General features: G+C 43.8%; 1 long non-coding RNA gene across 1 annotated transcript; it reads right to left on the bottom strand.

Annotated features, from left to right (window-relative positions):
• Positions 1-3,211: 3,211 nt before the first annotated feature.
• LOC123388158 lies at positions 3,212-14,342 on the bottom strand. The gene is made up of 4 exons (XR_006602723.1): positions 14,232-14,342; positions 5,200-5,361; positions 4,141-4,531; positions 3,212-3,380 (listed from the first exon to the last, which is right to left on the bottom strand). It is a non-coding gene; the product is annotated as an uncharacterized LOC123388158 (long non-coding RNA).
• Positions 14,343-14,933: the final 591 nt, after the last annotated feature.

Here is a 14,933-nt window from a genome sequence, read left to right as displayed (position 1 = left end):
GGAATAAAAAGTGGAGAGAATTTACTCAGGCTGGAGACTAGAGCAAAGCCCTGTGCCTGATTTATGGTATATTTTGATCTATTAGAAGAAGTTGTATCCCAGATTATTTTTAGAAGAGAAAACCTTATGTGTATAAATAAAATCAAGTTACATACAATAAAGGATAAAATATGACTATATTAAGGAAGGTTCAAAAATATTTTTATGAGAGGTATTGTTAAAAAATGGTAAAAGGGAAAGATTAAAAATTTTAAAAAATTAGCATAAGAAAAAATAAAATTAAAAAAATTAAATTAACTTTTCAAGACTAAAGAATCATGGGGAGAAAGGCCTGAATTCCATGCTTTGCTTTCTCCTCCTCTGGAATTCCACTGTTCTCCTTGGTAAGTGAACTTGGTCTTGGCTGGATTTATTGCTGATCCTCTGGGGGAGGGACCTACTGCAGTGATTCTCAAGTGTCTTTGCCCAATGCAGAATTTCACCACCCTTACCAGGGTCTGGGTTAAGTAATCTACTCGGGTTCACTTTCAGGAGACTTTGTTCCCTGAATGCTTTCCATAGAGTTCTGGAGGACGGGAAGGAAAAATGGCTGTCTCCCATTCTCTGGCCCAGAGCAGCAGAGAGCTTGGGGCCCCACTCCTCAGTGCACCCTTGGAGGAAAGCGCTCAATCACTCCTGTCTCCCTGGCCTTTGGCCATGCTCCGAGATCACCCAGCCTGCGGCCAAGCTTCTCTGTCTCTGGCACACAGCCCTGTCTGGAGTCTCCAAACCCAGCAGATCCCTGTGCTCTTCCACGGGGGGGGGGGTCGTCCGGATCTTGTGTGATCCACGCAAAGAGCAGTGGCTTGACTGTCCCATGGATCACAGTTTAAGGTAACCCGGAGTTGAGAGCTCACTCCTTGGCTCTTCCAGGGGGGGGTCCTCCAAATCTTGTGTGATCCACGCAAAGAGCAGTGGCTTGACTGTCCCATGGATCACAGTTTAAGGTAACCCGGAGTTGAGAGCTCACTCCTTGGCTCTTCCAGGGGGGGTCCTCCAAATCTTGTGTGATCCACGCAAAGAGCAGTGGCTTGACTGTCCCATGGATCACAGTTTAAGGTAACCTGGAGTTAAGAGCTCACTCCTTTGGCTCTGTCTCTGTAGCTGACTTCACCGCTCTAACACCTGCAAGCTCTGTGACACTCAGACACCCCCGATCCTTCTGTGATCCCACAGGACCTGAGAACACGCTGTCCCAGCATGGCCTTCACCCCGACTTAGCCTCTGGAGCGATGTCCCTCAGTGGAGCAGACTTTAAAAAGTTCTGATTTTGTGCTCCATTGCTCAGCTGCTTGCAGGGAGCTGGCCCCTCCCCCCGCAGTCTATCTTCCTGTGGCTTTGGATTCATTTCTCCACAGGTCCTGTCTTCTAGAAAGTGGTTGATTTTCCACTCCTAGAATTGCTGATCTTCTTCTCTTTGATCTCCTGTTGGATTTGTAGGTGTTTGGAATGGTTTGATAAACTAGCTCATCTCCTGCTACCTAATGTCATCTCAGCCTGCTACTCCTCCGCCATCTTGACTCCTCCTCCTCCTCCACTCATTTTCAGAAAATCTAGCACCTCGTTCTAAATTATGGAGTACATCTTACCTAATATTAAACCTAATAGTGGCATTTTGTGTAATGGGGAAAGAGGTGAGGTCATGAGCACATTTTCACAGGCTTCTCACCTATGAAACTTTATCTCTCTCCAGCCTTTGTACATCGTCCTGCTACGCAAGTTGGATTTACTATCTAGAGAGTTTCCATGATTCTTTATTTTTCCGACGTTATCATTCAAAGACAATTTTTTGAATTCACAAAAGGTTATGGCCTCACATTTTTGTAATGTTGATGTGTTACCAGGATTTACTACTGAAATGTTAATACTGTTCTGATGTTAAAAAGAAAAGAAAAGAAAAGAAAATATATCCAAAGCAGATGACATTGTGATTGAAATGCACAGCTGCAAAGATATTTGCTTGAGTAAATTTAGAAAAGTGATTAAGTTTTTTCCCCTTAAAGCATTTCTTTGTTATCAAGTGTCCATCAGACATATCAAAATGGCTAGCATATTTTTGAAAACTTTTCCAAGTCTGTCCTGAAGTGAAATTCTCATATAAAATGATTTATAATCAAGTTCAAAGTATTAAATCTCCTCATTTAACAGATATTGGAAAGAAAAGACTATTTGGAAATCTTTCTGGAGGAGAAAAACATGTTTTTGGTGTCTACAGTAATATAGCATCTGGAAAACAAGGACATTGGGTTTCTTGTTTCTTAGGTGTTGAGCTGGCATTTCATTCTTAGGGAGGGGCATCCTTCTTTTCTTAGGAATTTTAGATAGATGCGGATTCTCAGGGGCACAGGATACACATTGAATGAATTCAAAATTTTAGGGTAAGAGTTTATATAAAAAATTAATTTATTAGATCAATGCTTTCCTTTTTAAGAAAATAAGAATGCAAAGATCAATAAAAATAGTCTATGTCACAGAAGTTCACTGGGGCTGGCTCTCTGTGGCAATATCCAAATGAAGATCCACAGTGCATCTAGCATACAAAAAGATCTTACTTCTGAGGACAGGCACAATGAGCTTATCTGATAAAAAAAATTTGCATCAAAAAAGTTAAATTTTCACACATATTAAAATTAATAGAATAATCATGACAACTAGGACTGATGTGCAGGCACAAGATAATTTAGTCAACCTGAAAAAACCCCCAAATCCTTCCAAACTGAAAAACTCTGATGAGTGACAACTAGAAAGTAAAATACCTTATAACCTTTAGATTATCTGGAAACTTAGAACTGGCAGTTCTAAACATATAGAAACATTCCAATATGGATGTTCAAAAGGTAAACAAATGATCTCTGATAGCAGAGACTGAATTTGGGGTCAAGAAATGGTTAAAATTAGATGGGGAAGATCTACCAGGCATTTCTCCTTTGTGTCTGGTAGCAACACCCCTGTAAGAGGAGTTGAAGGGAATCACAGTGGATGGGTGGGGCAGATTGTGGTTTCATAAACAGCGAATAAGCTCTTTAAGAAGACAGGGAGGTCTCTTTATATTTTAGAAAGATTTCTGAGGGAAGAAGGGTAGAGTTTTAACATTTGGATTCATAACACATTAGTTAAATTGAAAACATTGTACTAAACAACATTCCTTAATAATGCTCATGGAGATATTAACGAAGAAATGAATGATTTTGTTTATTCCACAAATAGTGATTGATTGCTGACCCTGACCCTGTGCTGGGTATAAGCCCAACAATGAGGAATGGTAGAATTGTTTGATAAATATTTAACATCAATAACGGCAGGAGTTGCAGTTTCCACATGGCCCTTGAAACAACAATTTTCTGCAAAATAGAAAAGAATGGGAATTAGAAAACTATGGTCATCACAGTTTAATGGTATGACTTGTTCAGTAAATATGTGTTGGTTTGAATATATGTAAATTGGATACAAAAACAAAACAGAACAAAAATCTGAAATTCTCCTGCAGACAACATCAAGAATTCATAAGTGTTTCGCTCATTCTTTGGGACCTTTTGGTCTCTCATTTCCCTCACTCAGACCTGGTTTCTTGGGCTCTGTCTTCCTGAAGATGTGTATTCAATTTTCTGTCATCAGGAAAACATGATCCTTTCTGGTATGTGACGTATGGGGGGGAATTATAAAGCTCTAAATCCCTGCACTCTTCCCTGGTTAGAATCGTGAAACACATAGCCAGTTCAGATCAGGTTCCCCATTTGTTACTGAGAAAGGGTCTTAGCCATCTGGGGCTATCACATTCTCTTCTTTAAAAAAAAAAAAAATACCCACCCAGGGAGACCTGGGTGACTTAGTCCATTAAGCACGTGCCTTCAGCTCAAGTCCTGATCCCAGGGTCCTTGGATGATAATCAGCCTAGAGACAAGATGGGGCTCCCTGCTCAGCAGGGAGACTGATTATTCTTCTCCCTCTGCCCCATCCCTCTCCCTTTACACCCCTTCCCCTTCTCTCACTCTCTCTTTCAAATAAATAAGCTAAAAACAAAAACAAAAGCAAACAAACAAAAACCCAACCCTGCTCCAAATCGTCAAAAGTACACGTATGTTTTCTACTGGAAACACCCACCTAGGACATCACAAAGCATTCTTTTGAGTATCATTATGGTTTCTTGAATGTTATTTATTCAAGGTCTTATAATCAATATTGGTCATTCTGATCTTGCTAGACAGTCACACTGGGTTGTCTCCAGCATCTGGTGGTATTCATTTTCCAGGGCTGCTACAACAAAGTACCACAAACAAGGTGGCTTAAAATAACAGACATTTATTTTCTGATTTCTTAAGTTCAGAAGTCTAAAATCAAGGTGTTGGTGCTCCCTCTGGACAACCCCCTGACAGAATCCTTTCTTGTTTCTTCTAGCTTCTGGTGGCTCCAGGATCACTTGGCTTATGGCTACATGACTCCAATCTCTGCCTCCATTTTCACATGGCCTTCTCTGTGTCTTTTACTCTTCTGTCTTATATAAATAGAAGACAGTCATTAGATTTATGGACCACCCAGATCATCGAACATGATTTCCTTTTTCTAAGAAATAGTTGCAATCCCATGTTCCTTGGATTCGGATATGGACATTTCTATCATCCAGGCATGCAAACACATTTCTTCTCATTGTTAGAGGTTTTCTATTTTTCTATAGAACTAGCTCTTATTCCATTTTCTGTAATAAACTTTTAACAAGTGCTTCTGGAGGTCAAATATTATGCTAATTATGAGAATACAAAGCTATTTCATATCTCTTGGGTTTGTCCCCAAGGTACAGGTTCCCTTGAATGAGAAAAATGGTGCTCCAAGTGTATGGAAAGCCCATGATTTTAAGGAGCCAGCTTAAGTACTCGCTCAAATGTCCACATTTGGAGCGTCAGAGGATCGAGAGGCCAGTAAATAATCCTACAGATCTCTTGTAAGAAATCTCCATGCCATTTTCCTTTTCAAAGTTTTGTTCCAGGTTTCAGGCACCTAATCTGCAAAAGCATACCAGCCTGAGAGTCAGGTCCCTCAGGTTCTATTTCTGGTTCTGCTACTGGATTGCTGTGGGACCTTGCACACCACAGGGAAGATGGGTGCACTTCCTACAAAGCAAGAGACAAGAGCCTGAGGAGCCCTCTAGGCAAGGCTACTTCATACCCCAGTGAAGCTGGATCCCAGGAACCAAGTGTACCGGTTGGACTCCTCACGCAGAGTCTAGGGATGCTCTTCCTGCTGCCAAAGCCACTGATGTTCGTGTGAAGCTGGAGCTCTGATTTTAGTTTGGTCAAAGGGACCCGGACTCCCTCCTTTGTGTGAATCCTAGAAGTCAAAAGGAAAAGTAGTTTGCATTTTAAAGATTTTATGTATTTATTTGACAGAGGGAAATCACAAGTAGATGGAGAGGCAGGCAGAGAGAGAGAGAGCGAAGCAGGCTCCCTGCTGAGCAGAGAGCCGGATGCGGGACTCGATCCCAGGACCGTGAGATCATGACCTGAGCCGAAGGCAGCGGCTTACCCACTGAGCCACCCAGGCGCCCCAATAGTTTGCATTTTAAAGCCTTGACTTTTTCTTACTGACATGTTCTTGTGGTTCACGTTGCACTAGGGGAAAATGGGCTGGTGGCCCAGAGCAAGGAGTGAAGGGTTGGGAACTCTGGGCCTCTTCCTGGAGGGGGCAGGCGGGGTGCTGTCCAGCAACTTGGGGACTCTGGGAAGGTTAAGTCCCCGCACCTCGCCCCCTAACGAACTACATTTCCAGAGAGGCCTTGACACCCACTGCCTGGGGAGGAGGAAGAAGGAGCTCAGAGCCCCCCGCGAACTAGCGCCTCCGTTGGCATGTCCACGTGGGCTGCGCTCGCATCCGAAGGGCTGACTCGCATCTCTGGCAGGCAGTGCAGCGAGGATTCCGCGTGGACACTGCCTTTTCTGCCCCTGGATTTCGCAGTACCCCCCCCCCCCCCCCCTCCTCCCCAGAGCCTCTGCTGAGGCGGCTGAGGCGGCTGCGGCGGCTGCGGCGCAGGCAATGGGCGTGGCCGCCAGCGGTTGGCGAGGGGTCCGCGCAACAGGGACCCGGATCCTATGCGGTTATTCGCAAGGCGCAGGCACCCCTGCCCTGCCAGCGGGCGTTTTCCAGCGGCGGCGGGACGTTCCCTGGAAGGAGCCACGGGGTTGCGAAGAAGTCCACCCAGAAGGTGCTGGACCCCGAGAAGGACGGGCTGACGCGCCTGAAGCACCTGTAGGCGCTGCTGGGTGAGGCCCGCTCTGGGACCCCGGGTTCGGGCGTTCCTACCCTGATGTGGGCCGGGGGAAGGTGGGGGCTGGGATGCCCACGGCATGAAGGGGGGCGTGGGGGTGGAGTGAGACCCTCCTTTCCAGGGCCCAGCATTGTTCCCGACTGCGGGCAGTCTGGCCTCGGACTCTGCCCTGTCGCCCAGAACGTAAACTCACGCCGGATTTCAGCCTGGTCACCTCAAGGCCGGCGGAGCCGCCACTTTCCTCTCCCTGGCAAATCCTGCACTCCAGGTGCTACACAGACACACACGCACACACACTCACACACAATAAACCGACACCTCCCCCTCTCGTTTTTTAATTTTTATTTCTGACTCTGACACCCGAAGTAGAGTCTCCAAGTGTTCCCAGCCCAGACTTAACTGAACTGTCCTCTCTTCTGTGGGCTCCCTCCCCTTAAATTTTAGTTTTACTTTTGAGTTGGAGTCTTCAGAGAGACCGAGCCTCCCAGTGCTCCCAGGATAAATTTAATTGAGCTGTCATCTATCTTCCCACGCTCCTCTTATTTTTATTTTGGGTCTGGCCGCTTGGGCTTCCTTGTGTGGTTGGTGTGCAGGGGGCTCCTCCTGTTTGTGGAGGGAGGGGTGGCTTTTCTGGGTTCAAGGAGGCTGCTGCTTCTTTCTTGCCAGGATGACAGTGAGAGTTCTTGGCCGCCTTTCGCTTTTGTGGACTGCTGGGTGGAGGTTCTATGGAGCCCAGGGGGCCTGCAGGGACCTGGGATGAAGCTCATCCTGGTGGCTGTGAAGTGTCCGCAAGGCTTCCTGTCACCTGCTGCATGTGATCTCTGGCTGCTTTGCTAGGCTGTGTTCTGTTTTCCATTTCTTTTCCCTACTTAGTCTTGACTTTTGTTTAAGACCAAACACTTGTGCTACCTGTGCTGTCCCTAGGGTTTCTGGAGGCTGAGAACAGGACACCTTGTTTCCTCTGGATGTCTTTTTTATTCTTAAAATGAGGGGAAAAACACACTTGGGGAAATAAGACATAAAAGAATTCATTTTATATGTGAGAATTTTAAATAAAGATCTTGTTCATGAGATTGAAAGTTGCTAATTATTTCTTTTTATACCCTGTGAAGTACCTCAGAGGACACACACACACGGTTCCCAGTGAGGTTATTTACAATCTCAGATTCCTTGAGGTTTACACTATCTCGTTCAGTTTGGAATGAATGCAAATTAATTACTTACTGTTGCGAGAGATTAGTTTTCAAGAGTTGAGAAAGTGAAGTGTGGTGTCCTTGGTAAACTGGCCTGTCTCCTCCCTGTAGTAAAATCTCATGCTCACACAGGTTGCACTGTGCAGAGTTCTAGTGACTGATAAATATTACTGCAGGGACACTTGATAAAGGAACAGATTTGATACTCTGGGACTGTTTCTGTAGTAGAGAATTTGAACTTTTGTTCTGTCCAAGTCTGCAGGATTATGTTGGCTCCATTTTGTAAAGGCCAAATCAATTAAACCTAGATGAGTTTGGCTTCTTAGAGATGCACAGTACCTTGTTACCAGTCTGAGAAAGTAGTTCATTTTCGAGACTGTGTAATTGTGGTTTCACTTTAAGGTGCAGTATTTTATTTTGAGGAACTTTCTTTTTTCACTTCATTGAGCTCATGATGACCTCAGTTTGTAACACAGGCAGGTTCCTTGATATGAGGCTGTTTTTTGTGGATGCATTTGTTTGTGGAATGACCCAGTGTCCTTTCTGGCTGCAGTCTTACCCATAGGGACTACATTTTTGCAAATATGTCTGAAGACTTCTAGTGATAATGTCTCACATAAACTCTGGCCAACAACTGTGGTTTAAAGATGTTAAAGAAATACAGTACATTCATGGACTAGTACCTAGCACATCATATACCCTATTTGTTTGCTACTTAAAGAAAAAGTCAACTTAGGGAAAAAAAAAAATGGCCTCTTGACCTGAAAGACAAGAGTTAGCCAAGAGCAAGAAAACTACTGAAGGAAATGAATAGACATTATTGTTGTATTTTTATTTGCATATTTCTTTTAATACTCTTGATTTTCACATATTTTGTCTTCAAGCAATAATAAAGATGTTCTGTTTTACAAAGATGATACCACTGACCTGGATTTCCAGTCGTTGGCAACATCAATTTGGCTGGTTACTTAGCCTGTCTTTGAACCTCAGTTTCTTTACTCTGTCAGATGGGTATGGTCATGTCTACTTTGTAAAATTTGTTGTGAGTATAAGGTATAAATGACTACAGCTTGCAGCAGGCATGTAATAGTTTCCTCTCCTATTACTGGCCCTCCATCATGAACAGACTAGGAAAAGTATTTTGATAGGTACTTTCCCACACCACCCCTGGTATTTGGATAGTTGCTGTAAATTTGTTCTCTCTTTCTAAAAATTAGTCTGTGTTAAAGACAACACAACTGCGAGACACCCAACGAACTGTGGAAAGTAGAGTAGTTCTCATTCCAGTTAGAACTTATTTAGCTACTTTAATCTGACTGTGTATTGTAGATTGGCCTGATACCATTAATCTTATTTTACAAGGGTGGAGACTGAGGACCAGATAGACCTAGCAAGGGGCCAAGCCGTGGATCTATGTGCACATGGCCTATATGCATTGTGTTAGTTACAGGTAGACCAAAGAGCCATTAGATCCCCTGACTTCCAGTTCTCCATGCATTGTTGAAATCATCAGTGGGAGAGTAAATGAGTCAACAAAACAAAAGAGAAAGCAAAAAAATTCTGTGCATTGCTATCTTATTCCAGCAAAGATGCCATGTTTAATTAAAGGTTGAGTCCCTACTACAAATACCCATCTATAAATGGTATTGATGTAGCAAGAAGAATGATGTACCAGGAAGCATATAGTATGGCATGTAATTAGATAGTGGCTTCTATGTTGGACTCCATTTTAGGATTACAAAGGTTCAGAAAAGATCATGAAGAGTGGCACAAACAGAAGGGCCTTTTGAGGAAGGTTTTCCTCATGCTGGTCCCTTGAAGGGTGTCTAGACTACTGATCCACATGTGTAACTTCAAAATTTTTAGTAGCCACATTTCAGAAAGTAAAAAGAAAGAGGTGACATTAATTTTAATAATGCATTTTATTGAATCCCACAGCTCTAGTTTGAATTATATCAACAGGTAACCAATATAAAACATTATTATTTTTTTGTGTTCTGTTTTTCATATCAAGTCTTTGAAATCCAGTGTGTGTTGGACACTTCTTGCATGTCTCAATTTACACTAGCTGCATTTTAAGGGCTCAGTAGCTGTATGTGGCTAGTGGCTGCATACGGGACAGAGCAAGGTTAGCATTTGGGAAGCGCAGCAGGAAGGCAGTTCCAAGCAAGGGGAGATGGAAGCTGGTAGTGGAAATACACATGGCAATGATGTAGAAAGGTGAAGTACACCTGCCTGCTCCTTCCTCCTGTCCAGTAAGGGAGTCCCAGGGTAACACTGGTCATGAGAAGGAGTGGTAGAATTCTTGCCCTGAGGGTGTTCACAGTGTCAGATATGTGACTAGAGTGGTATGTAGGCAGGGGTAGGGACAGGACAGTGAGTTGGACTGGGGGATCTTGCTAGGGGGAGAGGAGTGACAGCCTGACTGGCAGAAGCTGAGGCAGTTTGGGGGTCAGATCATAAAAGGTGTTGTTCGTCTGAGTTGGAAGCTCCTATTTTACTTTGCAGGTGGGAGGGCCCTCTTGAAGAATGCTTAGCAAGTCAAATGATAAGAATTGAGAGCTGCCTGGCTGTCAGCAGGGCCAGAAAATTGGATTGGGTGTTAGGGGTGATGGTAGGGGTGACCCTGCTGGCAGAGAAAGAAGAGACAAATGACAAGGGTCTGAAAGAAGATACTCCGTGAATGGAGAAGAGGAGTGGGATTTCAAAGGGCCAAGGCAGTGGGAACTAGTGATTGTCTCAATTAAGTAATGAAACAAGTGTTTTGAAGCCAGGTGAGGAGTGATCAGTCTGAAGCAGAAGAGATCTGGGAGAAGAGGCCTCAGTCAAGGCAAATCGAGTGACATTGGGGCTTGGTCCCAATATTTGGAACCAGAGTGGAGAGGAGTCTCTCACAAATGCTCTCTATATATTGATGGAGTAAAATGGACCATTTGGGTCTATTTCCTTTTAAGCATTTGTTACTTTAGATATGGACAAGTTTGCTTACAATTTTTTTTTTTAAAAAGATTTTATTTATTGGGGTGCCTGGGTGGCTCAGTAGGTTGGGCCTCTGCCTTCAGCTCAGGTCCTGATCTCAGGTCCTGGGATCGAGCCCCATATAGGGCTCTCTGCTCGGTGGGGAGCTTGCATCCCTTCCTCTCTCTGCCTGCCTCTCTCTGCCGACTCGTGATCTCTCTCTGTCAAATAAATAAATAAAATCTTTTAAAAAATTATTTATTTATTTGACAGAGAGAGATCACAAATAGGCAGAGAGGCAGGCAGAGAGAGAGGGGGGGGGAGGCAGGCTCTCTGTTCAGCCCACATTGGGCTCTCTGCTCAGCAGAGAGGACCCTGGGGCTCGATCTCAGGACCCTGTGATCATGACCTGAACTGAAGGCAGAGGCTTTGACCCGCTGAGCCACCCAGGAGCCCCTCGCTTACAATTTTAAGTGTTGCCTTTTAAAGTTATTTTATTATTTGCATTTTCCTCTCATTTTTATTAACTACAAACATTTGTTGAAACTGTGTGCTGTAAGTTAGCTTACCATTTCCTGGATGGCTGAATTGTTTCCTTCCTTTTGCTCTCTCTTTCTTTTTTTTCTCTGATCTGAATAATACTGCTTTAAGCATCTTGGGAAGCAGCTTTGTCTCTAATTTGTGTCATTTCCTTAGGAAAGATTCCACTGAAGTCAAATTGCTGAATTTGAACATCTTTATGACTCAGTTGACTGAGTTTCAGTTCAGTTCTCAGTGACTGAGACTCAGACTCATTTCCTAAATGTTGCTCCCAGTGAGCCTACTAGCAGCAAGGATTGAGACTACCATGTGCACTGTAGTCCGACTAGCAATAGACACATTGGTGTAATTTGATCATTGGAGGGAGGCATCTTGGAGAATGGGAGTGCCGGGAGGAGAGTCAGAGGAGTTAAGGGGGGATCCTGGCTAATGATAGGGAAAGACGAATTTGGTGTTAGGGCATTGATTTTGAGAAAAGGGCAAGATCCAAGTGGAGATGTCTGGGAGATTGTGGGACGGGGGGGTCTGGAACATAATAGTAGGGTAGAAAGCTATGGTATTGTTGTCTATTTTCATCCTGGTTCCATCACATCTTCCCACAACCTCTGATGTAGGCAGTGTTCCTACCCTCCACTGAGAGGGTACAGAAACTGAGGCTCAGTGAGCTTAACTGCTTGTCTGTCAGCACCCAGTCAGTTAGCGGCAGAGCTGGGATTCCTGATTCTAAAGGCCGTGTTGTACCTCTGCTAGTTATCTGACCCAAAAGCATATTTATGTATCAGAAAATATATTTACCCACCACACTGGATATTAACATAGAAACAAAAGCCCTAGTGTTTTTGCATGTCTCCCAAAAATATTGCTTGGACTTGTGCTGTTCTCTTCCTAGTCTGTTTTACTAGATTCTTCTAGGGAGACTTAATATCTCTAGGGAGACTAGAGACTTCTAGGGAGGCTATATTTGATTTCAGGATGGCAGAAGATAAAAAGACTCCCTTTGTGTTTTCCTGTTTATTGGCCTCTCTGGGCCTTGGGCAGGCTGAGCCGGTGGTAAAATATTCGCATGGATGTTAGTGCCAAAGGACATTCTACAACCAGAGCAAAGCCCGAGGTGTAATTTCAGGCTCTTCAGGATGTCTTTGCTTGCTCACTTTCCTAATTTTTCATCAGTTACCAACATTTTATATTTGTAGCCTCAGGAACTTGAGATGAACTTAGGACATAGATGTGTGTATCAGAAATACACTACTCCCTGCCTCTAGGGCTCGGGAATGTCTGGACTTCTGATGAGAGAAGTATGAACCAAGGATAAAAGTCCAATGGAACTCAGATGTTTTGTTTGGGACAACTTAAAAAGGCTGACTTCCTCCTTTTATTCTGAGAAGAGAGTTAATTGATAGGTCCAGAATATTTTGATGTAAACTTTTTTTTACCTTGTATTTTGATTTTGTTGGTGTTTTACTTGTAAGTGGGCATGGATCATTTTACTAGCTGTTTAGAATACTGACCTTTCTACAGATAAAACTGTAGATAGTTGTTCATTTTTTTAAAAATTGTCTTTCAAAATGGCAAATTGATTCCATTTAAATTTTAAGTTTTTTTTATTTATTTTTTATTATCAGCATAACAGTATTCATTTTTTTTGCACCACACCCACTGCTCCATGCAATCTGGGCCCTCTATAATACCCAACACCTGGTACCCCCGACCTCCCACCCCCCGCCCCTTCAAAACCCTCAGATTGTTTTTCAGAGTCCATAGTCTCTCATGGTTCACCTCCCCTTCCAATTTCCCCCAACTCCCTTCTCCTCTCTAACTCCCCATGTCCTCCATGCTATTTGTTATGCTCCACAAATAAGTGAAACCATATGATAATGGACTCTCTCTGCTTGACTGATTTCACTTAGCATAATCTCTTCCAGTGCCATCCATGTGGCTACAAAAGTTGGGTATTCATCCTTTCAGATGGAGGCATAATACTCCATAGTGTATATGGACCACATTTTCCTGATCCATTCGTCCGTTGAAGGGCATCTTGGTTCTTTCCACAGTTTGGCGACCATGGCCATTGCTGCTATAAACATTGGGGTACAGATGGCCCTTCTTTTCACGACATCTGTATCTTTGGGGTAAATACCCAGGAGTGCAATTGCAGGGTCATAAGGAAGTTCTATTTTTAATTTCTTGAGGAATCTCCACACTGTTCTGCAAAGAGGCTGCACCAACTTGCATTCCCACCAACAGTGGAAGAGGGTTCCCCTTTCTCCACATACTCTCCAACACATGTTGTTTCCTGTCTTGCTAATTTTGGCCATTCTAACTGGTGTAAGATGGTATCTCAATGTAGTTTTAATTTGAATCTCCCTGATGGCTAGTGATGATGAACATTTTCTCATGTGTCTGATAGCCATTTGTATGTCTTTATTGCAGAAGTGTCTGTCCATATCTTCTGCCCATTTTTTTTGATATGATTGTCTGTTTTGTGTGTGTTGAGTTTCAGGAGTTCATTATAGATCCTGGATATCAACTTTTAAGTTTTTTTAAAGGAGGAATACGTTATTGTACTGTAATATATAAAAGTAGTAGACAATTATGCTCTCTTCAGATTTAAAAGAAATTTCAGTTCCATACACATTTTCTCATGAGTGTATGAGTGAGTGTGTGTGTGTGTGTGTGTGTGTGTGAGAGAGAGAGAGAGAGAGAGAGAGAGAGGGAGAGTGTGTGTGTGTGTGTGTGTCTATCTGTCTGTCTATCTGCTCGGGAGGGCTGTGTATTCAGATATTCATAGGGCAGAATCCCAGAAACTATGCCCCTTGGAGAGGTTGCCAGTGCTTCCTGAGGGAGATGTGGTCTGAGGTGTATTTGGAGTGACGAATATGGTGTTTTCCTGGGGGACAGATTGGGGATGAGGGAATTAGATTGAGAGGAACTAGTGTGAAGGCAATGGTGTGGCCACCATGGAGTTAAGTGCCCTTTGGCTTTTATCCTGTGGTGTGGTAGTTCTTGGGAGCCAGGAAGACCTGAGTAGAGGGCAGGGGCCAGATCCGGTTTTGCCCCCTTGATGATTGGCCCAAGATTCTCAGACTTTCTGAGATTTGAAGCATGAGTGCCCGGGAGTGTGAGCTCCCACCTTTTGGATTGCAAACCCTGAGGGTATAGCATGGGCTGCCCTTTTGGATTGCAAACCCTGAGGGTGTAGCATGGGCTGCCAGCGTTCATCTTTCCCCAGCGTGGAGGGAACCTACCTCAAATGGAATCCATAATGAGAGGGAAGGAGGGCAGAGAGATGGAGGGTGAGAGGAGTGCAGCAGACCCCTTGTGTGCGGAGAGGTCTGGCTGTGTCTGTGCCATCTCCAACTCTGAGTTTTTCTCGGTTGCAGGTGCCAGTAACACCCTGTTTTTTTTTTTGCTTCAGCTAGCTTGAGTCATAGCTCTGGGTCTTGAAATGGAAAGAAAACAGATTCATATGCCAGAAAGAGAGGGAGGAAATACCAGGTCAAGGGTGGGCGGGTGGGTGGGTATGTGTGGGTGTGTGTGCTCTTTCTAAGAGCTGAGCCAATTGATCTTATATATATATGTAGAAGAAGGAACTAATGAAAGAGCAAAATTGAAGATGCAGTGCAGAGAAGGGGAATACAAATGATGGACAAAGGTGAGGCCTTCAGTGGGATGAAAGGTGTCGAGCAGATCAGGCTTGACAAGTGGGACATCACTTCCTCTAAGGCCACTTGGAGCAACTAAGAATGGGGTCCTAGATGTGGAGGGAGCTCTCTTGCCCTGGCTTCTGTTTTCTCTGTGAAGGTAAGAGGTAGACCTGGCTACTGAGCCAGTTTTCTTGCCCGTGTAGTAATAGGGACTAAGGGTGTCTTGTTCCCTCTCCCATGCCTTAAAACAAAGGAATTACTGTAATCAGTAAGTCCTGTAACTGATTATTGTTGTTCTTTGGG

This window comes from Mustela putorius, unplaced genomic scaffold (assembly GCF_011764305.1).
Source record: "Mustela putorius furo isolate JIRA1106 unplaced genomic scaffold, ASM1176430v1.1 tig00003890_pilon_pilon_pilon, whole genome shotgun sequence".
Classification (NCBI taxonomy): domain Eukaryota; kingdom Metazoa; phylum Chordata; class Mammalia; order Carnivora; family Mustelidae; genus Mustela; species Mustela putorius.
The sequence above is the reverse complement of the archived record's forward strand: the minus strand, read 5'-3'. Positions and strand labels throughout refer to the sequence as shown.